At 36.7% G+C, this 27,654-nt stretch overlaps 1 pseudogene across 1 annotated transcript; it reads right to left on the bottom strand.

Moving 5' to 3' along the window:
• Positions 1 to 475: 475 nt before the first annotated feature.
• Positions 476 to 23,123, bottom strand: LOC143682557 (olfactory receptor 10AG1-like; annotated as a pseudogene). The gene is made up of 2 exons (XR_013175186.1): positions 22,982 to 23,123; positions 476 to 1,484 (listed from the first exon to the last, which is right to left on the bottom strand). The product of XR_013175186.1 is annotated as an olfactory receptor 10AG1-like (transcript).
• Between the last annotated feature and the right edge of the window lie 4,531 nt (positions 23,124 to 27,654).

The raw sequence follows: 27,654 nt of genomic DNA, 5'->3' as shown, positions 1-27,654 counted from the left end.
TTTTTCCTGCATTTTGACATATTGTTATTCACAATATAAGTTTTTGACTCCATATAATGTACCAATTAATAAAATTGAAAAAATATTATAACTTTTTATAGAAGGAAAAAATATACTTCCCACCAATATTAAGGAATTAAAAATAATGTGGGATGGATATATGTAGGAAAATGTCTTCTTGGCACCAAGCCAGAATTCAGATGCTCCCCTCAGAGTCTAAAAAAATGCCTGAGGATAGAAAGTAAAAATTTTCCCAGCTACTATGGAAGCTGGAAATTTATACTCTAAACATAGACTAAAATATTTAGCAAAATCCATCTAATGTTGGACTCTCATCTTAAAATTCTTCAGCAGCCAGCTTTCTTCCAGCATTAGGAATCAGAACTCTAGCTCTAAGAACAAAGATGACTCTAAAATTGCAATTACCACTATTAAAGAAACTCCTTACAACAGGTTGAAGAGCTGATGGGCTTTTGTTTGATTGTTTGCTTATTTGCTTTTGGGTTATGTGTGCATCTTTTTAAAGATGAGGTTTGCATGGTCCTCAAGTACCTACACCTGGGTCAGAAATTTTTCTTGCCCAGGGTTCTCTGGAGGACTGCCTTGAATTCCTTGTTCCCTAAACTATATATGGTGGGGTTGAGCATGAATGTCACCACCATGTAGGAGACATCAAAGCGTTTGTCTGTTCCTGATGAATGGGCCTCAGGTAGGTAACAGATCCTGAAACATAAAAAGGCATTACTAGTAGGTGAGAAGAACAGGAGGAAAGAGCTTTATGGCAGCCCTCAGGTGAGAACATGATGAGTATAGCAGTTAGAATTCTGCCATAGGAAGCAGTAATTAGAAAAAATGGGTTGGAATTTCAAAGAATGGCCATGGTGAAGACCACAGCCTCATTATGGAATCTATCCCTACAGGCGAGTGTTGGGATGGTTGAGAGGTCACAGAAATGGTCTATCTCATAGAGGTTACAGAAGGAGAAAATACAGTTGGTCTGGCTGAAGCCTACCATGCACTCCACCCACCATGAAGTCATTCTTAGATGGTCCCACACCCCATGACTCTTTTATGTTGCCTAGTAGAGTGGGGAGCATATGGCCATATAGTAGTAAAAGCCATGACTGCCGAAAGGCATTTTCTTTGCAAATAATGCAAAGAAAAACATCTACATGTCACAATCTTCTGGAGAGGATCCTCTGGCATCACTCAGAAGACTGAAGATCTTGAGTATGATAGAACATGTATAGTCAATCTCCAACAGGGACAAGTTGGCCATGAAGAAGTACATGGAGATATGGAGGACTGGGGTGGTCCAAATGGTAAGGACTATGAGTGCATTGTCCATCAGTGATGCTAGGAACATGAGCAGGATGAGGAAAAACAGGAGGAACTACTCTTCAGGGACTTCAGAGAATGTGTCAAATGCAAAGTTTTGACAGTCATGCTTTTCTCCTGCCGCAAGGACCAGTCAGGTTCATGACCTGGAAAAGATATAGGATTCCTTCAGATGACGGAAATAAATTGTGTCAATACTTTAAATGAGCCCTGGTATGTCAGAAATTTAATGAAGTCTACTATTTCATACCTACAATTTTATAGTAGAAAAGTTCTAAAATTATACTCATCCTCCCTTTTTAAACTCAGTCCTCTCCTATGTTCACTATCTCAATTGATATGTTCAAAATATGTTTAGTTTCAAAGCATACAATGAAAAAATGAAAAAATTTATTTCAGTTCAATTCTTTCTTCATCTCTTCTTTTAATAATTTTAAGTACTATAAAAAATAATAAATATTTCCCATCTCTCTCCTCTAAGTCCATTTCCTCCATTTAATTTGCCACTGACTTTTATTTCTTTGTTTACCCTTTCATTCAACAAGTGTCTATGGAAAAAGAGTATTAAGTAGTTAATTTGTCTTAGGTGCTGGAATATAGCTATTGTGCTGGTTTGAAACTGTTACGTAGCCCATAAAAGCCATGTTCTTTTAATCCTAATCAAATCTTGTGGGAGCAGACTTATTGTTAGGTGAGATACCTTGATTAGATCATTCCCATGGGGATGCAACTCTGCCCATTCAAGTTGGGTCTTAATTAGTTAAACTGAGTCCTTAAAAGAGCTGAGAGAGAGAGAGAGAGAATGAAAGAGAGAGAGTCAGAGTCAATACAGAGAGCAGAAAGGTGAAATCAGGATACAGACATTTAGAGATGCTAAACTAAGAGATGAAATCAAGAGTTTGCCCCAGAGAAGTCTGCTAAGTGTTAAGTGAGGACCCAGAGATGCTTAGAGAGAGAGTCATTTGAAACCAGAAGCTGAGAGAGAAGGAAAGCAGACATTGCCAAGTGCCTTACCCTGTGAGAAAGAAACCCTAGATACCAGCTGTCTTTCCTCTTGTTGGTGCCCTAATTTGAGCATTTTCATGCCTTTGAATTGCAACTTGTAACTTATTGAATCTCCTATGTAAAAGCAAATCAGGGTGCATGGGTGGTTCAGTGGTAGAATATTCGCCTTTCATGCAGGAAACCCGGGTTCAATTCCTGGACCATGCACCCACCCCTCACCCCCCCCAAAAAAGCCAATCAATTTCTTCTACATTGCATTTGGCAGCATTATCAAACTGAAACAGCAATGAACAAAATACGTTGTTTCTTCCTACATGGAGTGTACAGTTAAGTGAAGGAAAGAAGAAATTAAATAATCATTCAATATAATGATAATAGGTGCACTGCAGAGATTTAAAACCAGAGTCTATTCAATTGACTGACCAATTTAGAATGGCTGATCAGAGAGAGTTCTTGAGGAAAAATTCCACCAGCTGATATTTGAATGACAAGAAGTGGTGGTGTCTTACTGAGATAACTCATCCATTGTAGCTAATTTCTTTATCTTCACTATTTCTCATCTGCAATCACTTCTCCACCAACATGTTTTTTACATAAATGAAAATTATCATTGCCTGAAAGTTAAAATTCAAACTTTTTAATATGATTCCTGAAAATCTCTGAATCAGGTCACTGATTATAGATGGAAACTTATATCTCATCTCTTATCCAGATGGACACAGGGTGCAGTCATGTCCAATTACTTGCATCTTTTGTCTTTGCCTTCCTCACATGTATTTCCTTTTTTGTACTCCTTTTTACATGGGGCTTGCAATTTGCTTCTCTGATTGGTCACCAAGTAAACTGCAATCTATGTTCAAAACTCATTGCATAGATATATTTCCTTTCTTGAAATCTGCCCTGCCTCCCTTCCACTGTTTCCATTGTTCCATCACAGTGATGATAGCATTTTCACCTCTGAGGAAAATTATTTGAAAATTTCTTCCTGGGAGTATCCTCAGACACAAGATATAAGACCTTTTCATGTTTAACAATATATCCACAACTCTGAGAAATTTACAAGGTATCATATTATTAAAAAAAAGTTATAACATTAAACTTTACTTTAGCTGCCTGAATATTATCTCACTCATGAATACTCTAGTTTTTGAAGTCAATTAAAATAAATCTGATCTCCTCAGATGTGACAGTTATTTTTCTCCCAACCCAAAGATTATCAAAATGGACAAAATTTTCTTTACCGTCTGTGGATATACTTCAATTTGTTTTGTTTTGAAATGTAATTAACCAGAAATCTAAACAATGTTTTTTGTTCTACTCAGGGCAGAAGATTGAAAAGATTTCACTTCCATTGCTCAGATCTCTGTCATTTAGCATGATCTGTGTCTGATGAGATCTAAAACCTTCTCTCATTGTACAAATTAGCAATCTAAACCATTTGGCATTTTCAGATGGACTGTCAGGAATCACCAGATGTATAAAAGACACAGAAGAGGGAGATAAGATACTTTTCAGATCTCAGTGGTTTGGATTCACCCACCACTTTAACCAGCCCCAGTATCCAAGGCAAGCTCACTTTACATAACCTTCTTTTTAAAAATAAATCCAGTACAAGTGATTCACTTTTGGTCAGCTCCACATACTTAGAAATGTTCTTCTACTCCTCAGTCCATTAATCATCTGTGTTTTCACATTTAAAATTTTGTGATCTATTAGCTGTAGGAAAATGTGTTGAACTTTAGATATTGTAGTTGAAATGTTAAGTACAGAACCAAGTTTATGAAAATACTTAATGAATGTTATACTTGGCATATTAGGCAGGATTCTCTAAGGAACATAACCAACAAAGAGATATCTGTAAATGTAATAGGATTTTGCAAAAGTGTCTCACAACTATGGGGATGTATAACATCCAGTTCTCTATAGGAGGCTGCAAGCTGAGGACTCCAGTGAAAGTTTTTTGTTTTTTTTTTTTTTTTTTTAAAGGGAGGAAGGGAAGGAAAGACAGAGAGAAGGAAGGAAGGATAGAAGGAAGGAAGGGAGGAAGAAAGGGAAACATCTTTAAACATTTTCTTGTTTTATTGTATTTTGTTTGTTTGTTACATGGGCTGGGGCCGGGAATCGAACCGAGGTCCTCCGGCATAGCAGGCAAGCACTTTGCCCGCTGAGCCACCGCGGCCCGCCTCCAGTGAAAGTTTTTGATGAACTTCCCAGGAGAATCTGGCCAGCTGAAGAAGACATGAAAATTCTCTCTTCTGACTGCTGAAGTCATCTCTTCCTCTTTTTAAAGCCTTCAACTGATTGAACTAAACATCTGTCTTTGCTGAAGACATTGTCTTTGGTTGATTGTAGATGTAATCAACCATAGATGCAATCAACTTACTTATTATTTAAATCCATGAAATGTCTTCACAGTTACACACCAGAGCTGGCTTGACCAGATAACTGGGCACCATTACCTGGCCAAGTTGACACCTGAACATAGCTATCACACTGGGTAAGAACTGAAGCAATCGTTTCCTGAAAGTTTCTGCTGTGCCTGAGTCTCTTCCTACAATGCACTATGTAGCAACTTTCTTCACAGAGTGATACAGTAATTCAATGTTTAAATATCTGAGGGACTACCAAACTATTTTCCACAGCACATGCACTGTTTTACCTTCCCACATGCGGTGTAAATAATTCCAATTCCTCCACATCCTCATTTCCTATTGTAGTAGGTATGAAGTGGTATTTCATTGTGGGTTTGATTTACATTTCCTTAAGGGATAATGATGCTGAGCATCTTTTCATATGATTATTGTCTATGTATATATCTTCATTGGAGAAATGTTTATTCAAGCCCTTTGCTCAGTTTAAATTGTCAGTCTTTTTGTCTTTTGATTGTTGAAATATAAGAATTCTTTGTATGTTCAGAATACTAGAACCTTATCAGATAATGATTTACCAATAGTGTCTTCCATTCTGCAATTTGGCTTTTAACTTTCTTAATGATGTACTTCGATGCACAAAATTTTTAATATTGATGAAGTCCAATTCATTTCTACTTTCTTGCTTTTGATTTTGGTGTCATACCAAAAAAATCCTTTCTCATAAACCATAGTTGTGAATATTACATTTCCTTTCCATGTTTTCTTCTAGGAGTTTTTTTAACTTTATCACTTACATTTATGTTTTTTATTATATTTGAGTTAATTTGTGTAAACGGTGTGAAGAAAAGGTCAATTTCCTCTTTTGCAAGTCCATATTGTTTTCCCAGAAACATTTATCAAAGACACTGTCTTTGAAGGACAGTGGTGAGGGGAAATCTTCCCAGTGGGCAGAACTTTGAGCAGTGCACCTGGTTGTTCATTTTGGTTGGAAGGAAAATTGGCCAGAGGTGCGTTTGTATACTGACTCATGGGCTGTTGCTAATGGTTTGGCTGGATGGTCAGGGACTTGGAAAGACCATAATTGGAAAATTGGTGACAAAGAGGTCTGGGGAAGAAGTATGTGGATAGACCTTTCTGAGTGGGCTAAAAACATGAAGATATTTGTGTCCCATGTGAATGTACACCAGAGGGTGACTTCTGCAGAGGAAGATTTTAATAATCAAGTGGATAAGATGACTCATTCTGTGGATACCAGTCAGCCTCTTTCCCCAGCAACTCCTGTCATTGCCCAATGGGCTCATGAACAAAGTGGTCATGGTGGTAAGGATGGAGGCTATGCATGGGCTCAGCAACATGGACTTCAACTCACCAAGGCTGACCTGGCTACAGCCACTGCTGAGGTTCAATCTGCCAGCAGCAGAGACCCACACTCAGCCCCCAATATGGCACCATTTCCTGAGGTGACCAGCCAGCTATACGGTGACAAGTTGATTACATTGGACCACTCCCTTCATGGAAGGGGCAGCAATTTGTTCTAACTGGAATAGACACATACTCTGGATATGGGTTTGCTTTCCCTGCACATAATGCTTCTGCCAAAATTACCATCCATGGGCTTACAGAATGCCTTATCCATCGTCATGGTATTCCGCATAGCGTTGGTTCAGATCAAGGAACACACTTCACAGCAAATGAAGTGTGGGAATGGGCGCATGCTCATGGAATTCTCTGGTCTTACCATGTTCCCCATCATCCAGAAGCAGCTGGATTGATAGAATGGTGGAATGGCCTTTTGAAAACTCAATTACGGTGCCAACTAGGTGGCAAAAAATTGAAAGGCTGGGGCAGTGTTCTCCAGGAAGCTGTGTATGCTCTGAATCAGCGGCCGTTGTATGGTGCTGTTTCTCCCATAGCCAGGATCCATGGGTCCAGGAACCAAGGGGTGGAAATCGGAGTGGTACCACTCACTATTACCCCTAGTGATCCACTAGGAAACTTTTTGCTTCCTTTCCCTGCTACCCTGAGTTCTGCTGGTCTGCAGGTTTTAGTTCCAAAATGGTGTGTGCTTCCTCCAAGAGAAACAACAATGATACCACTGAACTGGAAGTTAAGATTGCCACCTGGTCACTTTGGGCTACTTATGCCTCTGGATCAATAAGCCAAGAAGGGGATTACATTATTGTCTGGGGTAATTGACCCTGACTATCAGAAAGAAGTAGGACTGCAACTACATAATGGAGGTAAAGAAGAGTTTTCTTGGAATATAGGAGATCCCCTAGGGCATCTATTAGTACTACCATGCCCTGTGATTAAAATCAATGGAAAACTGCAACAACACAATCCAGGCAGGACTACTAATGCTCTGAAACTTCAGGAATGAAGGTTTGGGTCACCCCACCAGGCAAAGAACCACGGCCAGCTGAAGTGCTTGCTGAGGGGAAAGGGAACATGGAATGGGTAGTGGAAGAAGGTAGTGATAAATATGAACTTCGACCATGTGATCAGTTACAGAAACGAGGACTGTAATGCTGTTTTGTTTGTGTTATACTATTTAAGTTGTAAGATATCAAGTTTAAGAATGAATGTTGCCTAAGGATTTGCACCCTATTCTGGGGAGATTTAATGTGTTACCAGTTATATGCAGGACAGTTGAGTATTGTCAGGTAAAAGAAAAAAAAAGTGTGCTTATTTGTTTTCATTTGAAAATTAAGTATGGTCTAAGGCAATATATATATAGGTGCCAAGCTGAAAAGGGGTAGACTGTCATGGTTAGGGACATGTGTCAACTTGGCCAGGTTGTGGTACCTGTTTGTCTGATTGGGCAAGTACCAGCCTGTCTGTTGCAATGAGGACATTTCATAGGATTAGGTCATGATCACATCAGCTGCATCCACAGCTGATTCCATTTGTAATCAGCCAAAGGGGAGTGTCTTCTACAATTAGTGATGCTAAATCTAATCATGGGAAGCCTTTTAAGGAGGACTCAGAGGAGACAGGCCCCATTCCTGCTTTGGCTGGTGAGCCTCTCCTGCGGAGTTCATCCAGACCCTACATCAGAGTCATTGGCTTCACAGCCTACCCTGTGGATTTGGACTCTGCATTCCTGCGGTCACATGAGACACTTTTATAAGTTTTATATTTGCAAGTGTTCCCTGTTGATTCTGTTTCTCTAGAGAACCCTAACTAATACAGATACTAACCTTTCCCTATTTGATGGTCTTAAAACTCTCATCATATATGAATTATGAATTAGCTATAAAGGTATGGGCTTATTTCTGGGCTCACAATTCTATTTCATTGACTAAATATCTATATTTATGCCTGTATATGACATTTCTTTATTGCTATAGATTTGTAGTAAGATTTAAATCTGGAAGTGTGGGTTTTTAAACTTTGTTCCTCTTTGTCAATATTATTTTGGCTACTTTGGACCCTTTGCAAGTTAAGTATCAGTTTTTCCAATTCTGCAAAAGAAGATCAATGGAATTTTGATCAGAATTATTTTGAATGTGTAAGTTGCTTTGGATGTTACTGCCTTCATAACATTATGTCTTCCAAACCACAAATAGGAGATTTACCATATGATCTAAATATATATATATATATATATATATATATATATATATATATATATATATATATAGTGTGTGTGTGTAGAAGCATGCATATGTATGCATTTATATGTATGCATATGCACAGGTGTATGTATATTTTATTTGTATTTTTCCCTCATATATTCTTTAATCTTAAGTTTCTCAGAGAAAAGTATCACCATACCATATGATTGTACATATAACATATTAATTGTATATTTTTAAAAGTTTCATCTTCACATATTTCTAATAAAATTCATATGGGTAAATTTTTGTAGTATTACGTTAGTGAAAAGCACCCTTTTTCACTTACAAAACTTGATCTTTAAACTGATCAGCACTTATACCCTGAGTTCTACTTATTATTCATTCTCTATTCATTTATGAATTTGGCCATTTATTTCACGTTTTTAATGTTAGTTTTCTTTCTTGTACAGTTGCTAGGTTCATCATTTTCCTTCACTGCAAACTTACAGATGTTCATTCATTTTTAACTCATAGCTTTCTTGTCAGTTTGAAATTGTTGTGTACACAAAAAAAGCCATGTTCTTTAATCCTGATTCAATATTGTTGGGTGGGATCTTCTTGATTGAGTTGTTTCCATAGAGAGGTGACCCACTCAGTTATGGGTGGGACCTTCTAATTAGGTGGTTTCCATGCGGATGTGTTTGCACCCATTCAAAATGAGTCACTTACAGGGATCCATTAAGAGGGAATCATTTTGGAAAAAGATTCCGAGCTGATATAGACAGAGACTTTTGGTGATGCAGAAAAATGAAATGCCCCCAGGGAAGCTGTTTGAAACTAGAAGCCAAAGGACCAGCAGATTCCAGGAACATGCCTTCCCAAATTGGCCTTTCCTGAGTCAAGGTATCTTTTTCTGGGTTCCTTAGTTTGGAAATTGTTATAGTCTTAGATCTGTAACCTTGTAACTTAATAAATTTCCTTTATAAAAGCCAGCCCATTTTTGGTATATCGCATTTCCAGGAGTATTAACAAATTAAACAGATTTTGGTACCAAGAGTGAGCTGCTGTGATTTGCAAATACAAAACAGGTTGGAACAGGTTTTTAAATGGATAAGGGTAAGAGTCTGGAAGAATTGTGAGGTGTTTAATAAGAAAGGCCAAGAATGTTTTGAAGAGACTGTTGGTAGAAATATAGGCTCTAATGGTACCTCTGATGAGGACTTAGACAGAAATGAGAAATGTGTTATTGCAAATTTGAAGAAGGGTGATCCTGTTTTAAAATGACAGAGAAGTTGGTAAAAGTATGTACTGGCATTGGATGGAAGGCAGAATTTAAGAGTGATGAACTCAGATATTTAGCAGAACTGATTTCCAAACTAATTGTCAAAAATGCAGTCTGGTTTCTCCATGAAGCTTATATTAAAATGTGACAGGGAAGAGATAAGCTGAGAACTAACTCTTAGATATGAAAAAACAAACTAGAAATCAGTGGTATGGAAAATTCTGGGATTCTAGAAAGGAAGATTATGGAGAAGAGTTCCCCAATGAGGATTTAACAGAACGTGGAATCAATCATCCATTTCAGAAAAAATTAGAATTGGAAATGGGGTTATTCAGCAAGGATTTATGGAAAGTCCTAAATCTGATGTATGTGATCCTTGTTTACTCCATGGAAAACTGACAAGTTTCTTGAGAGACCTGTATAAATGGAACCACTACCAGTCTGGACTAAAAAAGAACAGAAAAGGGACAAATTGAAGGTAAAATTACTTCAAAGGAGAACCATGAAAGTTAAGGTCTGAAGCTTAGAAACCTTGGGTCAAGAGGGAAGGCCTACCCATGCACTAAGATAGGCTGGGTTTTCCCCAAAGACAGAGGGCGGGCCTTCCACTTAGATTTTCAGAAGTTTTGGTGCCTCAGACCTTGGAGAGGGTGGAACACATTCCTTGTGGATTTGGGAGAGCTTTGCTGCTGCCCCATTCTTTGGAGGGGGTTGAGCATGTGCTTCAGTGATGGCAGAGAGCTCAGGTGCTAGTGCAATGTTAGGAGTCAATGAAGCTACAAAAAAAGTAGTCTTCCCAATGTCACCCAGTGTTGCAGCCCTCACCCAAGAGAGTAGAGTCATAGTGTAGGCCCTTGGAAAGTGTAGGTCTGCCACTTTCTTAAGTCCCAAGGCTAAATAACTCTCAGTCTTTGAAATCTATTGAAGTTTGCCCTGAAAGTTTTTGGAATTATTTAGGGCTGGTGACCCCTATTTCCTTCCAGTCTCTCCCTATGGCAATGGGATGGTCTATCCTATGACTTTCCCTTCTTTGTATATTGGCAGCAGATAACTTGTTCTGAGTTTCATAGGTACAGAGCCAGAACAGAAATTTTCCTTAGAACAGACCATGCCTATAACTGACCTTGATGAGATTTCATCCTGAGTTTGGCTTTATATTGATTTTTATTGTCACTGAAATTGTCTAAGACCTTGTGATATTGTAATAAATTAATGTATTTTGCATATGGTAAGAACATGTCTTTTGGTGTCCAGAAGGTAGAACATGCTGGTTTTAAACTATTTTGTACTCCAGAAAAGCCATGTTCTTTAATCTTGATTCGATATCATTGGTTGGAGTCATTTTGATAAAGTAGTTTCTATGGATGTGTGACCCACCCAGTTGTAGGTAGGAAAGCTTGATTAGGTGGTTTCCATAAAGATGTGTCTTCATGCATTCACGATGGGTCACTTACTGGAGTACTTTAAGAGGGAACCATTTTGAAAAAGCTTCAGAGCTGATACACACAGAGACTTTCAACAATCTGAAATTAAATTTTTCCTGGGGAAGCTGTTTGAAACCAGAAACCAAAGGCCCAGTAGACACCAGCCATGTGCATTCCCAAATGTGACTTTCTTGAGTCAAGATATCTTTTTCTAGATGCCTTACTGTGGACATTTTTATTGCCTTAGAAATATGAAATTGTTAACAATAAATTTCCTCTATAAAACCAAACCATTTCTAGTATATTGCATTTCCAACAGCACAAACTAAAACAATTTTCAAAACAGAAGTCTAGGGGATGCAAGGGGAGTTCAGTGGTAGACTCTTTGCCTGCCATGTAGGAAACCCCGGTTCAATTCTCAGCCCATGCACTTCCCAAAAAATGAAAAAACAAGCAAACAAATGAACAAGCAAACCAAACAAACAAAAATTCAACAATTGGTGCTGCAATAAAGGGATACTGTCATGGAAAAATAATGAAATGTGACCCCACCATACAGCATACAAAAAACAAACAAAACAAAACAAAAGGCCAGTGCCATTATAATTTCCCTTACTTTAAGGCAAACTATATTCTCTCTGGAATCTTGTAGGTCTTCATTTTTACCCTTGGAGTTCAGAGTCTATACAGGAATTTCACAAGTGCTTTGTTATTTCCAAGTTTTATTATCTGAATTTAAGTGAATCCTTCAAAATTGACATATTGATTGTTCAGTTCGAGGACATATATTTTTCATTAATATTTTTATTATACCTTCCTCCATTCTCCTGTACTTTCATTCATAAATCTTATTTAAAAGTTATCAAATCATATATATATTTAACTATATATATCCTCAGTATCTCCTAAATTTTCTTTCATAATTCATACCTGTTATTTATTCATTTATATTCTAACATATTTCTTTAACTTTATTTGACACATCATTAATTCATCTATTTAATATTCTATTCAGATGTGGGAAATCATATCATAATTTCCAAGGCTGCTTTTAATGTTTTCTGGTTGCTAAATTTTCAGAGCAAGCTTAATTGCCATAGGCAAAATATTTGAAGACAGTGAGATTTATAGTTTGTAAGAATTATTATGAGAATCCATAATGTATATCAAATGTTTTAGAGGGCTTTTATTCTTTCTGTTCCTCCACCCTATTCAAACAATGTAATGTATTGGGAGATAGACTTTAGCTTAAGAGAAGTAATGGATGTGTTATGTCATCACTGTAGTAAAAAAAAAATGTTGCATTGTACTGCTGATCTAAGCTATATGTTAATTGAGAAAAGAAGTCAACAAGAGTAAACAAAAAAGACAAAAGGGTTAAAAAGAAAGAAGAAAGAAGAAAAGATCATTATTTATGGAAAACACATTTAGGTATGTAGAAATATTTAAAGATAGGCAAATTATTAGGATTTAGGAGCGAGAAACCAACGCAAAACAGTACATCTGATATGAATCCTGATATGAATCCATATAGAGATATCCTAATATGAAGTATTAGACAAAAATAAACAATAAATAACAATACTGGTTACTTCGGTGGAGCTATCATTAGCAAAAGATAAAATATTCTTGTGTTTGGTTGCAGGAATTCTTAAGTCCTGGTGCTAATTAGACTGGATGACTGTAAATAGATTCTATACTCTACTCCTAGGAAGGTGATTCAGATTCTCTCCTTTCCTATTAAATATACATATCACCATCTCCCACACATTATTTTTACCACTTTTTGTACATAAAGCATAACAGAATATTTCCCATATTAGGATATTGAGCCACATTCTTATCACTTTTTGACATATGAGTAAATTCACCCAAATACTAATCTCTTCCAGAAGCAGCTTAACCTCATCTGCATATGATTATGTCTTATTTTATATTCAGTATGGCCTATACATCAGTTTTCCAACATTTGTGTATAATATCAATTTTGAGTTTTAGTTATGAGATATAATGAACTGGGTCCAATTTCGGGATGCTATAAAAATTATAAGTGAGAGAAGTGTTTCTTAGGTGCACATTAGTCTGACCCTCTCACCCCTTCTAAAATTTTAATTTCTTTTATGTTTATAACTAGGGATTTGCACCTAATGTCAATGTCCAATTGACCATTCTTGTTCTTAAATACATATTTCTATTGGAAGGGTTTCACCAAGTTTCTTCTACTACTCTATTTACACAATATGTGAACAAATATTGTTCAACTAAATGTTTTGTGGCCAAATTATTTGGAGATATCCTGTAAGAATCTAATGAAAACTGGCATAACCTTAACTGTATCAATGTACTTTGTGAGTTTCTATGTAGAGTATACACAGGGTCTCTCAAGCTCATTTGACTGAAGAAACTTTGGAAAAGTTTGGCAAATAAAAAGCATTCCTATTAAGCCTTCTATTGTAGCCTTCTTTGAACAGAATCTGCATGTGAGAAATAATTCTATTAAATATACATTGCTGGGGGTTGTCACTTTCCCAAGATTTTATTATAACGTGAATTGAGGGTCTGAAGGTTTTCTAGATTGAAGATAGAAGTTTTCAGAAGTAATTCCATACAATTTCCCTAGGAAACTTTGATACTTGGTCACTCTTATGCTTGGTTTTAATAGTTCTATTGGGAATAGATGGTCCCCAATATCTCAATCTGGGTCTGATATCATTTCCTAGTATAAAAACTTAACTGTTTTATGGCACTTCTTCTCCAAAACTGATCTTGATTTCAGAGAGCCATGTTCAGAAACTCATGGATCTGGAAAGCTCATGCTTAATTACTGCCTTCTTGCCTTCTGAAACTAATTTGAAGAGTGAAGGGACAAAATTTCCAAAGGTTAGTAAATACAAGGACCACATCCTTTTTCTAGACCATCAGCAAAAACTACAAATTATCCATATAGAGAAAACATGGCAGTTGCTTTTTTCAATTACTTTGTAACCTCCCAACCCACCCTAACCAATAATTCATCTAGCTTTCATACCAGCTATTCAAGAAGAGTTTTTTATTTCTAAATATCATATTAACTTGACTCATTTTGGAAGGGAGTTTATTTGAGAAAAAGTATATCAATAAAGTGGCTTCAATTTTTGAGAAGTACATTCTGAAAGAAAAAATGCAGGGAAAAAAGTTAAAAGATGCTTGCCCTATGTATTGAGGAATTTTTTTCTCATGCTAAACTTTTATGAGTTTGTTCAAATTATCCAGTTTGTTTAAGGACTGAAAATATGAACCCTTTCTGATATATTCATAAATTTAGATATAAAGATACTACTGAAGCAGATTGTTTATGTTTACATATTTGTATGTGTGTACATATGTTCTTGTTCCCTTTCGTCAAAACATTGTATTTTCTCAAGAAGGGTAGAGAAGTGGAGATGCTCCATTAATGTTTAAATATCCAGTTTAAAATGTGGGTTGCGGGTGGGCCATGGTGGCTCAACAGGCAGACTTCTTGCCTGCCATGCCGGAGACCCAGGTTTGTGTCCCAGTGCCAGCCCAAGAGGGTGGGGGGGAAATGTGGGTTGCGAGAAGTCTTGATCTAATGTATTCTGTTTTCCTAAGTACAAGTGGATGAGCGGAACTAGGTTAAGTTTAATAAATAGGAACATAGTTGTGTCAGAAGAAAAGTTGCTATACATATGTATACAATATATGTATTTATAAATATATTTATTTATCAATAACTGTTATTTATCTTCAGAACACTCCTAACACATTTACAATATATGTTTCACAGCAATACCTTTTAAGGAATTTGACTGACATTGCCTTAAACATTGACATTTCTTGACTAAATATTTGAGTTCATTGTCCTTTGATAATAAATATTTGTTTTTCTTAAAGTACACTATTATGTCTGTATTATATTGTTCTGTGATAATATATGTTTGAAAAACATATTTTTTCTAGCTAACATATTGGAAATAAAGAGAAAAATCATTTTACTAGAATGAGTAAATGCACTAGTTTTTTCAAGATGCATTTATTTGATGCCAACTATGTTCCCAAAATAGCTCTGCATGGTGATGATAATAAGAAAGTCATTTAAGAGAAATATCTTTACCTATGGTGGCCTGATGCCTGGGAACTTTCCTAAAAACCTATAACAAATCTTCAGTCAAGGACAGAAAGGTCAAAGGTCAAGAAATTGACCAACTCCCTGGAGGGGAAAGAATGTAACTATGGATGTAAAAAAATGACTTTGATTGTATATTAGTCTTATACACTAACTTCAGTAAAACATCAGATTTTAGGCCCTTTTAGTGACTTGATGTCCTCATACTGTACAGAATGTCTTTGTTCTGAAATCATAAATTGTCTTGTATATTTTTGTTCCCTCACAGAATGCTAACATCTGAGTGGCTGTCACCAGAAAATTTTTCCTGGTCATAAGTCCCAATAAACCCATGTCTGCTTCAATGTCTGGTGTGCTTTTAGTTTAGCAGCCACACTCTCCTGGGTTCTGTGCAAGCAAGGTCTCGGTCCAAACAATTGGTGGTTGGCCAGGGGACCAGAACATTGCTGGCAGCTGTATACATGGGTCCAGGGAAGGCAGAATCATTTGGGGAAAATCCCAAGTTGGCCTGTGTCATATGTGTGAGGAGGGTTGACTTGTCTCCTGGATAGATGGGGATGACTGTGACCCTCAAAACTCCAGTGGTGTTGTTAAATCTTTGGCAACAGGTAGCAGGACAACTATATATTACCAAAAGAAAATGAGAATGCCAAGTATAAAATGCCATAGCCTGGCCCCTTTTAGGAACCTTGTGTACGGCCACAAAGGCAGAACTCATGGCAAAACAACTGCCTGACATGTAGAAGAAAAACTAATATTAGCGCAGGCACATGTCTCAATCAAGCAGTCATGAAAAATGCCTTAACCAAGCATTTGCCTCACGTGGATGATCAATTTAGAAACATATATAAATAAGCAAATACTGCTTATTTAAATTGTATAGGAAATTTCCCAAACACAAAAGATATAATAAGCCTATGCCGTCCATAGAGAGCTATGGGGGAACGACAATCAGAGTCAAATGGCATAATTTAATTTTGCAAATTGGGAGAATGCTCTCCCTCCAGGAATACACAGTATATATTTCTCCTATACCTGAATGTATATCAGGAATTGATCTTCCCTTAAATCTCACATTAAAAAATATCAGGAGTAATTTTCCTCTACTGTAGAATACTGAAAGTCATCTTAAAGGGACATGTGAAATGCACCCTGTAAAAAACCACAACCTTGGGGGATTGTAGCCACTAAACAATATAAGCTTCCAGGCGGACAAGAGATATCTGCAACCATTAAGGAACTAGAAAGAGTAAGAATATTAATACCAACCCATAGCCTCTTTAATAGCCCTGTGTGACCAGTACAGAAACCTGACATATCTGGTATATGACAGTGGATTACCACAAATTAAATAAAGTAACACAACATTTGTATGCAGTGGTTCCAGACCTTGCCTCATCACTACAAGAAATTAGCACTCAATTATGTCATTATCACTTTGTTTCAGATTTAAATAATGCTTTCTTTAGTATTCCCTCAAATAAGGCCAGTCAATCTCCCTTTTCCTTCACCTGGAAGGGACAACAAAAGATTTTCACCATGCTCCCACAAGGCTGTTTATATAACCCGACTATTTACAATGGCCTAGAGGCAAAAGACTTGGCGAACTGGAAGAAACACAAATCTGTGACTTTACTCCATTATGTTGATGATATATGTTAACAGTCATTACTCCTTCAGAACTAAAAAGTGTGCCAGAAAATAAGCCATCTTGAGAGCTGAGAATAGGCAACCAATCACAATAAGCTAAAGGCCTGGCTGCTTTGTCAAATTCTTGCATGTAGTATGCTCGACTAAGACAAAAACTATTTCTTCCACAGTAATTTATAAGGTACAATGTTTTCCTATGCTGCACATGCCAAAGCAATTAATGGTCTTTCTAGGACTACTAGGATACTGGGGATCTTTCATTTCACATTTAGCTCAAATGTTAAAACTTGTTGTATATGATAATTAGAAAAAATCATACTTGAGAAGGGGATGACCCCCAGAAGTCTGCTTTTGAAAAAATTCAAAAAGACAATAGCATTGGCACACGTACTGAGAGAGGAAGATACTAATTGACCCTGTAAATTGGAGATAGCTACCACTTACATTGGCCTTGGGTGTTTTTGTGGCAGAGATAACTTTCAAAATAAGTACCCATAAGATTGTGGCCACAATTATGGAAAGGGGTGAAATTACATATATCCCATTAGAAAATCATCTGGTAGCTGCATATAATGCTGGAGTACAAGTGAGATATCTGACTCAGAAATGTCCTGTCACCTTGAGAAACAGCCTCTTTATACAGGGATGGCCATCAAGCCATGCTACGGCAGTACACAAATAAGTAACTTGACAAAGTGGAAAGCTTACTTGTTGTGATGCACAGTACTCAATACCATCCCTCTCAGTGTCAAGATGCATGAAATTTTAGGATCAGTTTCTTATGTAGAAGTTTCAAATCTAAAATTGCCACAGCTGAAATAGCTGTTAAAATACCAATTATAGGGGGCACAGGAACAATTCTTGAATCTGCTTTTATACTGATGGATCCACAAATGGGCTGCCTCTCACATTTACATCTGTGTGGGTACAACCCAGTACTGACAAAATATGGTGGGAGAGCAGCACTATGCATAGCAGTCAATTGGCTGAATTAAGAGCCATTTGGAGGATAGTAGTACATGAACCAGGAGATGTGTTGTCTGTACTGACAGTAGGCTGTTTACAAAGGTCCCATGACTTGGATGGCACCCTGGAAACAAGAAAAATGGACTGTCATAGGTTGCCCTCCATGCAGAAGAGATATTTGTGATGACATCTCAGACAACTGCCGGCAGCAAAATGTAGCTGTTGTCATGTCTCTGCCCACACTCCTAACAAAGTAGCCAGGAATGTTGAGGAAGATGTTCTCATTCGAGTCTGGAGCCACACTAATGAAATCTGAGAATCAAGTGAGTAGTTTCATTGAAAGAGTGGACACTGAGAGTATCAACCATTGTATAATTTAGCCCAGAAATTTCAGCTACCCATCATGCATCAACAGTTTAGAGTGGACACTGAGAGTATCAAACATTGTATAATTTAGCCCAGAAATTTCAGCTACCCATCATGCATCAACAGTTTAGAGACATAGCAGGGGAGTTTCTGCTGTGCTTCCTGTAGTAGCCATGCTGATCAATTGCCCCATCAGATCGGTTGTATTAACTGATCACAGGCTCCAGTGACTCAGTGACAAGTGGATTACATCAGTCCCCTTCCACACTCAGAAGGGGCAAGGTACACATTCACTGGAGTAGATACTGTCATGGGACTTCTGTTAGCTTTTCCAGTGAAGAAGCTAATCAGAGAGCCACAAAATACTGCCCAGGGAAGGTAAGCGCCCTCTACAGAAGACTTACACAAGTAGAGAGTGATCAGTGAAACCCTTTCACTGGGCAAATGACCCAAGCATGGGCTATGGATTATGATGTAATGTGGACTTGTCATCTACCTTAAAATTCCACAGGGGCAGATCCTTATCTTACAATTGGACAAGTTTCTGTCCGTGGGGACAGCCATATATCCCTGCCACATTATATGATTCTTTACCATATACTCCTAGTAATTAGGAAATGGTTAAATCTAAATATAGAGTTTAGCATACTCCCTGGTTGTTTTACCCTTTAGGAAGTCTTATCCCAGGGTGAACTGTGAAAATTATTGGAAAGCATATAATAGCCTAAGCTAACCACTATACCTCATGGCTTAATGACTCTAAAATAGCAATATAATTGTTAAATGACAAGACCACCCAATTATGGAAAGTAGTCTTACACGATGGATTGGAAGAATCTGTGCCCTTATAAATATGCACTGCTGTGTATATATTCCTGATCACTGACATAATACTACACAATTTTAAAATCATATGCAAGAGCACATGCATAGTACTCATCAATTATCAACTGACTCCCTCTATTTGGTTTAATTCTCCTACTAAGCCTTGGTGGCATTTCTTTGTAGGATTATCTACCATAGGTGTTAGATTATTACTATTCCATCATCTTTTAAATTGTTGTTGTAGTGTATGGATGCAATGCCTGTCCTATGGTCAACATAATCTGTTATGTGAAGTGAATTTTGGCAATCCAGTACCCAGTCCTCCTCCTAAATGGAAATAAGTCCTTGGTCATTTAAGAAGATTGCTTCAACAAGAACAAAGTTTGTGAATGGTAAAGAATCTCCCTGAAGGGGGAAGAATGTAATCACAGATGAAAAATGGCATTGATTGTAGCTTAGTCTTAAATGTTAATCTTAGTAAAACATCAGGTCTTAGGCCCTTTAATGATTATCCTAGAGACCTGATGTCTTCATACTATATGGAATGTCTTCATTCAAAATCATACGCATATTTCCTACTGCAGTCTAGCCCAGTTCATTGCATGGCACTAACCACTCTAACAAGCCATAGAATCTCTCATAAATTCTATTAAATTTACATCTATTTCTGTGCCTGGCATGCTTTTTTGGTTTCATGGCAGCATCAGCCCGTGCTTTGCACAAACTCAGTCTAGACCAAAACATCTATTTCTTTTAAAGTCATCCCAATACCTTATTTCTTCCCAGAAATTTGTCAATTTCATTTAGGTAGCAAAATGTATTAGCATACCATTGTTCACAGTATTCCTTTACAATCATTTTTTGTTTCTGTATGTTTGGTAATAATTTTAGCCCATTCATTTTTGACTATTCCACTTTTTTTCATTATTAATCTACCCAAAAGCTCATCAGTTTTGTTGGTCTTTTCAAAGAAGCAACTGCCATTTTCATTGGCTGTTGCTACTATTTTTGTATTTCACATTTCATTTATTTCTGTTCTAATATTTATTATTGCCTTCCTTCTGCTTGCTTTCCATTTAATTTATACTTCTTTTTCCAAAGTCTTAGGGCAGAAGGGTAGGTTATTGATTTGAGATCTTTCTCCTTTCTTAGTATAGGCAATTATAGCTGCAAATTTCCTTCTAAGTACTGTTTCATTGACATTTCATAAATTTGGGCATGTTTCATCTTCATTTCATTCATCTCAAATTGTTTTCTAATATGCTTTTTTATTTCTTCTTCAGTTATTTAGGAGTATGTTGTTTAATTTCCACAAAACTGTGAGTTAACCACATTTTCTTCTGTTTTGATTTCAAATTTCATTCCAATGCAGTTGAACTATAAATTTCATTGTTCTTTTTTTTTTTTTTTGAAAATTGTCAAGGTTTGTTTAATACCTAGAATATGGTCTATCCTGGAGAATGTTTTATGAACACTTGAGAATAAGGTATATGCTATTGCTGTTGGGTAGAGTTTTCTATAGATGACTGTAATGTCTAGTTGTTTTATAGTGCTGTTCATGCCTTATATTTTCTTATCAGTCTTCTTCCTACTTGTTCTATCCATTAATGAACATGGAATATTAAAATCTCTGAATATTATTATAGAATTTTCTATTTATCCCTTCATTTGTCTCAGTTTTTGCTTCAGTTCTTTTAGTGCCCTGCTTCTAGGTGCATATCTGATTTTAATTGTCATTCCTTCCTTTTTATCAATTTAAAATATTCCTCTTTATGTCTGTATTTTGTTTTACAGTCTATTTTATCTGATATTAGCATATTCACTCCAGCTTTCTTGAAATTGGTGTTAATATTTTATGTATTTTTGCATCCTTTTACTTTCCCCATGTTTGTATCTTTAAATCTAAACTTAGCATTTCATTAAAAAAAAAAAACATTGCTTCCTGCCTCTGTGTTCTGTCTATCACTATTAAACCATTCCATACGCTGGAGCTGTGACTTATTTGTTTTTGGTTTGGTTTTGCATCCTCAAGTGAGAGGGTCTCATACAATCAATTGAAGGCCTTAAGAGCAAAAAACAGATTTTCCAGAGAAGAAGAAATTCTATCTCACAGTCAAATCAACTTTTGTTCAAATTTCCAGGCTACCAACCTCCTTTATGGATTTTGGTAATACTAGCCACCATAATTGCGGGAGTCAATTCCTTAAAAGATATCTCTTGGTAAATAGACAGATAGATAGATCAAAACTGTTTTTCCCCCCACTGAAGAACACTGACCGATACAGAGGCTTTGAACTGTTAATTCTCAAACCACAGTAGTTATAAAGTTGAGAATGGATCTGAAATATTACCATATTAAACCAGTTTCCAAGAAGCAGACCCTGAGATGGAGGTTCTGCAAAAGTGACTTACTGGGAAAGGGTTATCACCAGAAGTGGGTTGTGGGAAGCAAGACAGGGCAGATTAAGAAAGCTAAGCAAACATGAAGTGTTGGTTAAAGATTAGTTTCGGTCTTGTATCATAGGGAGCTGTTTAGCATAACTTGCGTCACAGAATTGGTCCCACTTTGAGGTGAGGTGACTAAGTTTTGATGTCCTTTGAATCATTGGCCTCTGGTTATCTGGGGGAGATAGAGAGGCTTTTTTTATAATGAAGGTAATCTCCAAGAGAGAAAGAGCTGTGAGTTGTTTGCAGCTCACAGTAACAACAGCTGGGAGTTGGGTGTACGATCCCTTTTAAGGAAATCTTAGTGTGGTACCAACAATATCCACTACAATTAACAATGAAAAATGGATAAGAGACCTTTACTAGTCATCACTGTCATGGATAGTTTTCTTCGGTTTTGGTTTGCTAAAGGTTCCAGAATGCAATATATCAAAAATGGATTGGCTTTTACAAAGCAGATTATTTTGTTACAAGTTCATAGTTTTAAGGTCATGAAAATGTCCAAATTAAGGCACCAGGAAGAGGATACCTTCTCAGAGGAAAGACAACCAGTATCCAGGATACCTCTGTCAGCTGGGAAGGCATGTAGCTGACTTTTGAGGTCCTTGTTCCTGGTTCGTTGTTTCAGTTTCTTATTCCAGTGGGTCCTTACTTAGCTTCTTCAGGGAAAATTCTGGATTTCATCTCCTAGCTTCCCTTGGCTGTCTCCAGGTTTTGAAAATTTCTATGAGTACTTGATTTTCATCTGGGATATTTCTGTATGCATCTTAAAACATTTGTTTCTCTTGGTTTCATCACTGTATTGATTCTGAGCTCCTTCTCTCTCCATGAGCTTTTTTATGGACAATAGTAAACTAATTAGGACCCACCTTGAATGGGTTGGGTTACATGGCCATGGAAACAATCTAATCAAAAGATCCCACCCACAATAAGTCTGCACCCACAAGATTGGATCAAAAGAGTATGGCTTTTCTGAGTTACATAAGAGTTTAAAACCAGCACACATTCTACAAGAGAAAAAAAAATCTTACATCTTATTCATGAGTTTCTCTATGCACAAAATAATTATATACATGCTTAGTTATATACATGAGGAAGAGGTGGGAAAGGAGGGCTAAATCAGCATGGTAATGTCAGGATAGAATTGATCTTTTAGAAAAGATCTTTTTTTAATGGTGGGGATAGGCTGCTATTGTAATATGTAAGTAAAGAAACAGAGAAACATCATACATTTAGAATAAAATGTACAGGAAGAACAGTAGTTGTGCTTGGAGCACAGGCTGTCAGCTAGAAAAGTTTTAGATTTCTAACTCTGAGAGATAATAGTTGAATATGTATGAATTTAAGTGTATGTGAAAGTATGTGTGTATATATGAAAGAGTGAGAATAAGACAACACATGATTATACAAAATAAGTAGAAAACTCTAAATTATTGTGAAGCACATCCCTTGCTGTTATATTTCTGATTGATTTCCTAGTTTTCTACTAGGCTGATCCTTATTTGGTGGATGAAGTTGCTCTTATGTACCATGTGGGAAAGAGAGAGTCCATCCCATTTGACTTCTCTCCAGTGGGCAATATTAACAGGAAAGCCTTTAGTAATCAGGTCATCAAGATGACTCACCTGTGCATTTCTGAAATATTCTCTAGTCACTCCAAGTATTGCCCAAAGTGACTATAAACAAAAGAGCCATGATGGGAGAAGTATAGTTTATACATAACAACATTGGCTGACCTAACCAGGTTTCATGTGGCTATGAACACCATGAGTGTCTGACAGTTAACAGAGGATGCTAATGTCGAGTCACTTATGTGACATCATAATCCAAAGGAGACCAGCCAACAACCTCACTGACTTGGTTCAAAGTGCAATGACTCTTTCCAAAATGATTGGGGGAGTGATTTTTCTTCATTAGAAGATACACTTTTGTTTGATGTAGATTTGTTTTTCTTTACTGTAATGCTTCTCTTAGCACCACTAAATATGGATTACAGAGCTTTATTCACTGTCAAAGTATCCCACATACAAATCCTGAGAAGGAAAAACAGGACAGTACTGGAAAAGCTGGGTCATGAAAATGTCCAAATTATAATTAGGTCAGTGGTTCATTTAATAGTGTCACACCCTTGCTTGTGTCTTGGTTTTGATACTTATCTACAATGAATATGTGGAATGTTATCAGGGAAGCTGGGTAATGGGTACCTAGGAACTCTCTATCTTATTTTTGTGACTTTTTCTGTAAAGTTAAAGTAATTTCTAAATAAAAATCTTAAAACAGCATATAAACAATAAAAAAATCTTGCCAAATAATTTCTAAGCATGCTTTGTGTCTTTCGAGATTCAGCAGGTGAATTCTCCTGTGCTGATGTTCCTTTCTTAGTGGGAGGTTTGTAATGAGTGTTTTTTCACCTTGTGAAATTTCATTATACTTATAATTTGTGTTCTTTTAAAAAGGTAGGTTATCTTTCAATAAAAAGTTAACTCAAAACCAAAAGTATTTGCTAAGTTTGTAAAGAATATATGGACAAATTGGGGATGCGAGGGTAGTTCAGTGGTAGAATTCTCACCTGCCATGCGGGAGACCTGGGCTCGATTCCAGGCACATGCACTTCCCCAAACAAAACAAACTGAGAAACCAACAAAAACAAACACTCAAACAAAATTCAACAAATGGTGCTACAATAATGGGCTACTCACATGGAAAAAGTATGAAATATGACCCTGCCATACAGCATACGAAAAAGAAGAATATATGGAAAAATTATTATTTTAAAAATTAACGTGGGTACAAGGATATTTTTCTTTCCTTCATTTTGTGTTTGTTTTAAATAAAAAGATTTTAAATTTGGAGGCTGATCATATTGCTTATTGGGCATTTAGCTGCTAAATCCATCAATAAATATTCAGTTTGAATGATCACTGATGATGTTGAAGTACACTTGAGGTCTACAATCCTGGAAAACTGTGATGGTTAAAGCAATGCCCTCACACTTTTTTTTGTCTCGAAAACAGCTTGCTGCAAAGAAGCACTCTTGTCCATATGACTTAGATAATACTCCCTGATGTTCCCTTGTTTCTCTCTGGGAAGTCTTGGTATTGACCCTGCAAATTCCCATTCTTTATTTCAGCATTTATTGGCTAAACTTCACGTACCAACTGATTAATCCAAACAAAATGCTTTAATTAAACTTTGTTTAAGGTTCTCTCCTTCCTTCAGGCCCATGAAGTTTGGTTAATACTCAGTCTGATCCAACGTACAACCATTCCTTAAATACCCTTCCCAGGAATAGGCTGGCCTCAGAATAAAACTATTCTCTGAGCTACTACCTGATCCCATTATCCTTTCATCCCTTTTCTCTATACCTGTCTCCTCTTAGCCTTTTTATTCCTCTCTACAAAAGAAACCCCCTTTTCCCTATGTCTTGAGACACTCGAAAATATTTTCAGATCTGTCTCCCTACTGTAGTATATTTATTATAAAATTACCCCTTACCTAAGTTCAGACTTGCTTTTAATTTAACACCACTGTGCTGGTTTGGTAAAGCTGCCAGAATACAGTATACCAGAAATGGGTTGGCTTTTATAAAAGGAATTTATTACATTGCACTTTACAGTTCTGAGTCCATAAAAATATCCAAGCTAAGGAATCCAATGAAAGGTATCAAGAAGGGCCAATGTGCCTGGAGCACCTTTGTCAGCTGGGAAGGCATGTGGCTGACATCTGCCGTGCTCTTTGGCTACTACTTTCAAGCAGCCTCCCTGAAGGCATTTTCTTTTTGGATGACTCCATTTCCAATCCTGGCTTTTTCTGGAATGGATGACTGTTTCCATGTTTGGTTAAATCCTCAACTGGGGTCCTATTCACTGGGGGCTCATTTTATGGAAGTCCAGGATTCTCCAGACCATCAATTCTGTTTTCTTTGTAAAAAAAAAAAAAATTGAACAAGAGTTCAATTCTCAACTTATCACTTTCCTATCACATTTTATTATAAGCTGAAAGGAGAAACCAGGCTGCATTTTCCACATTTAGTTGGGAAATCTCTTCAGCTAAGTACCCAGCTCACCACTTTAAAAATCTAACTTCCACCCAACAGCAGTATTCAATTTGGTCAAATTATCTGCCAATTTAAAACAAGGGTCATTTTCTTTCCAGTTCTGCCTAAGGCCTCATCAGAAATATCTTTAGAGTCCACATTTCCATCAACAGTCTCTTTAAAGCATTCTAGAGAATAGGTCTTTTCTATCTCTATCCCCACAACTCTTCCAGAATCTTCCCTTTATCCATTTAAAAAGCTGTCCCAATATGCTTAGTATTTGCAAACCGCAGCACCTCACTTCTGTGGGACTGAAATCTGCATTAGTTTGTTAAAGCTGACAGAACGCAATGTACCAAACATGGATCAGCTTTTATAAAGGTAACTTATTAAGTTGCAATTTTACAATTCTAAGGCCATACACATGTCTGAACTAAGGCATCCAGGGAAAAATACCTTGACTCAAGAAAGGCCCATGGATCCGCTACACCTCTGCAGCTGGGAAGGCATGTGGCTTGCATCTGCTGGTTCTTTAGCATCTGGTTTCAAACAGCTTTCCTAAGAGTATTTTCTTTCTGCATCTCCAGATGTCTTGTGTTGGCTCTGTCACTCTCAGTATTCTCTAAAATGTTTCCTCTTTTAAAAGATCCAGTAAACTAATCAAGATCCATCTTGTATGGGTGGAGTCACATCTCCATCCAATCAAAAGGTAACAAAAAAGGGGGTGTCAAATCTCCATGGAAAAAATGTAATAAAAGTTTTCCACCCTAAACAATAGGTCTAGCTCCACGAGATTGGAGCAGGTTTAAAACATGGCTTTTCTGGGGTACATAATAATTTCAAACCAGCACAACCAACTTTATAATTCTCAATGCCAATAAAATTATATTTTGCAGAGGAATACAAGGTCTACATAAATACCCCAAAGCCACATTATGTAGGTTCTTCTAACCCAATCATGTGTAACTTGTCCAGTGTGTGTTTTTATCACCCAATAGAACTTCCTACTATCCTCAAGTATAATTCCGAATCTATACTAAAATGATATCCCTAGGATCAGTCCCTGTTGAAAGCATTTATTTCTTATGAAACAAAATGTACAAAATAATTACGTGTTGGCAAAATAATTATGCCTGAACAGTCTAGAATTAAACTCCATTTGGAATCTTAATAATATTTTGCAAATATAAAATAAGAGAAATTTTTTAATTTAAAGAATTCCAAAATTGTTCAGTATGATTTTAGAACAGATAAAAACATTATGTTGAATATCAAGGAAAACAATTTTTTAAATTCTATCAAATATAATATAAAAAAGTAACTACTTTATAAATGCCAAATGTAGACATTGCTACTATTCAGAAAGCAATATGTTAGTTGTTTTAAATCTTGAGACTTAATGACAATATATAGAATTGTGTTTGCAATTTGCCTTAGATTCCAGTTATGGAGCTAAAGATTGATTAAAAGATAAGAATTGTTCTGGGCAGTGAGATGCATGAAAGAGCCTCATGGCACCTCTGTTCAGGTTTTCTACATGGATAGGAGAAATGGAAAAATCCCTGGGTATACTCAGACTCCTAGGTGGCTTCTTAAATGAACAAGAATCAGTAATCCAAGAAGTTAAGTTCAACGTTAGATAATTTTGGGTTTTCCAATGGCCTTCATATTTATGCAAACTATGGCTAGAACACATACTGCCTGTACTGCTGTTAAATGTGTGACTTGGAGAGAAATGGGAAACATCCTCACGTAAATCCAAAGTCATGCATCTCTGACCCCAGCCCAAACACCATGGGGTAGTTTTATTTTAGGATATGAAAACATGTTTGTCATACCTATGACAGTCACTAGAGCACTAAACTGATGACTTTTGAAAAAAAAACATATAAACTTACCCGTAAATATTTACTAATTCATGGCTTTTACAAAGTATCCCCAAAAAAGAGATATGTGACATTTCCAGAAATGAGGAAAAGAAGAATTTACAGAAGATAACTCCAGGATATCATTGAAAGGAAATTCCACACCTACTTTTATTTAGGTGATTGAACAGTGCTCTCCTACATGAAAGGATAATTTATAATTAGGTAATGCCTAAAGTGCCCAACATCTGAGATATTGCTTAAGTATATATCACATTTATGTTTAACTTGGGTCCCTTTTAAGCTAACTTTTCCCAGCCCACTTTACCTCTTTGTTTCTCAAGGTATGGATCAAAAAATTAAGTAAGGCTATCACTATGTGTAATGACAGTGAGGA

This window comes from Tamandua tetradactyla, chromosome 5 (genome assembly GCF_023851605.1).
Source record: "Tamandua tetradactyla isolate mTamTet1 chromosome 5, mTamTet1.pri, whole genome shotgun sequence".
NCBI lineage: Eukaryota > Metazoa > Chordata > Mammalia > Pilosa > Myrmecophagidae > Tamandua > Tamandua tetradactyla.
This window is presented reverse-complemented; position numbering and strand designations above follow the sequence as displayed.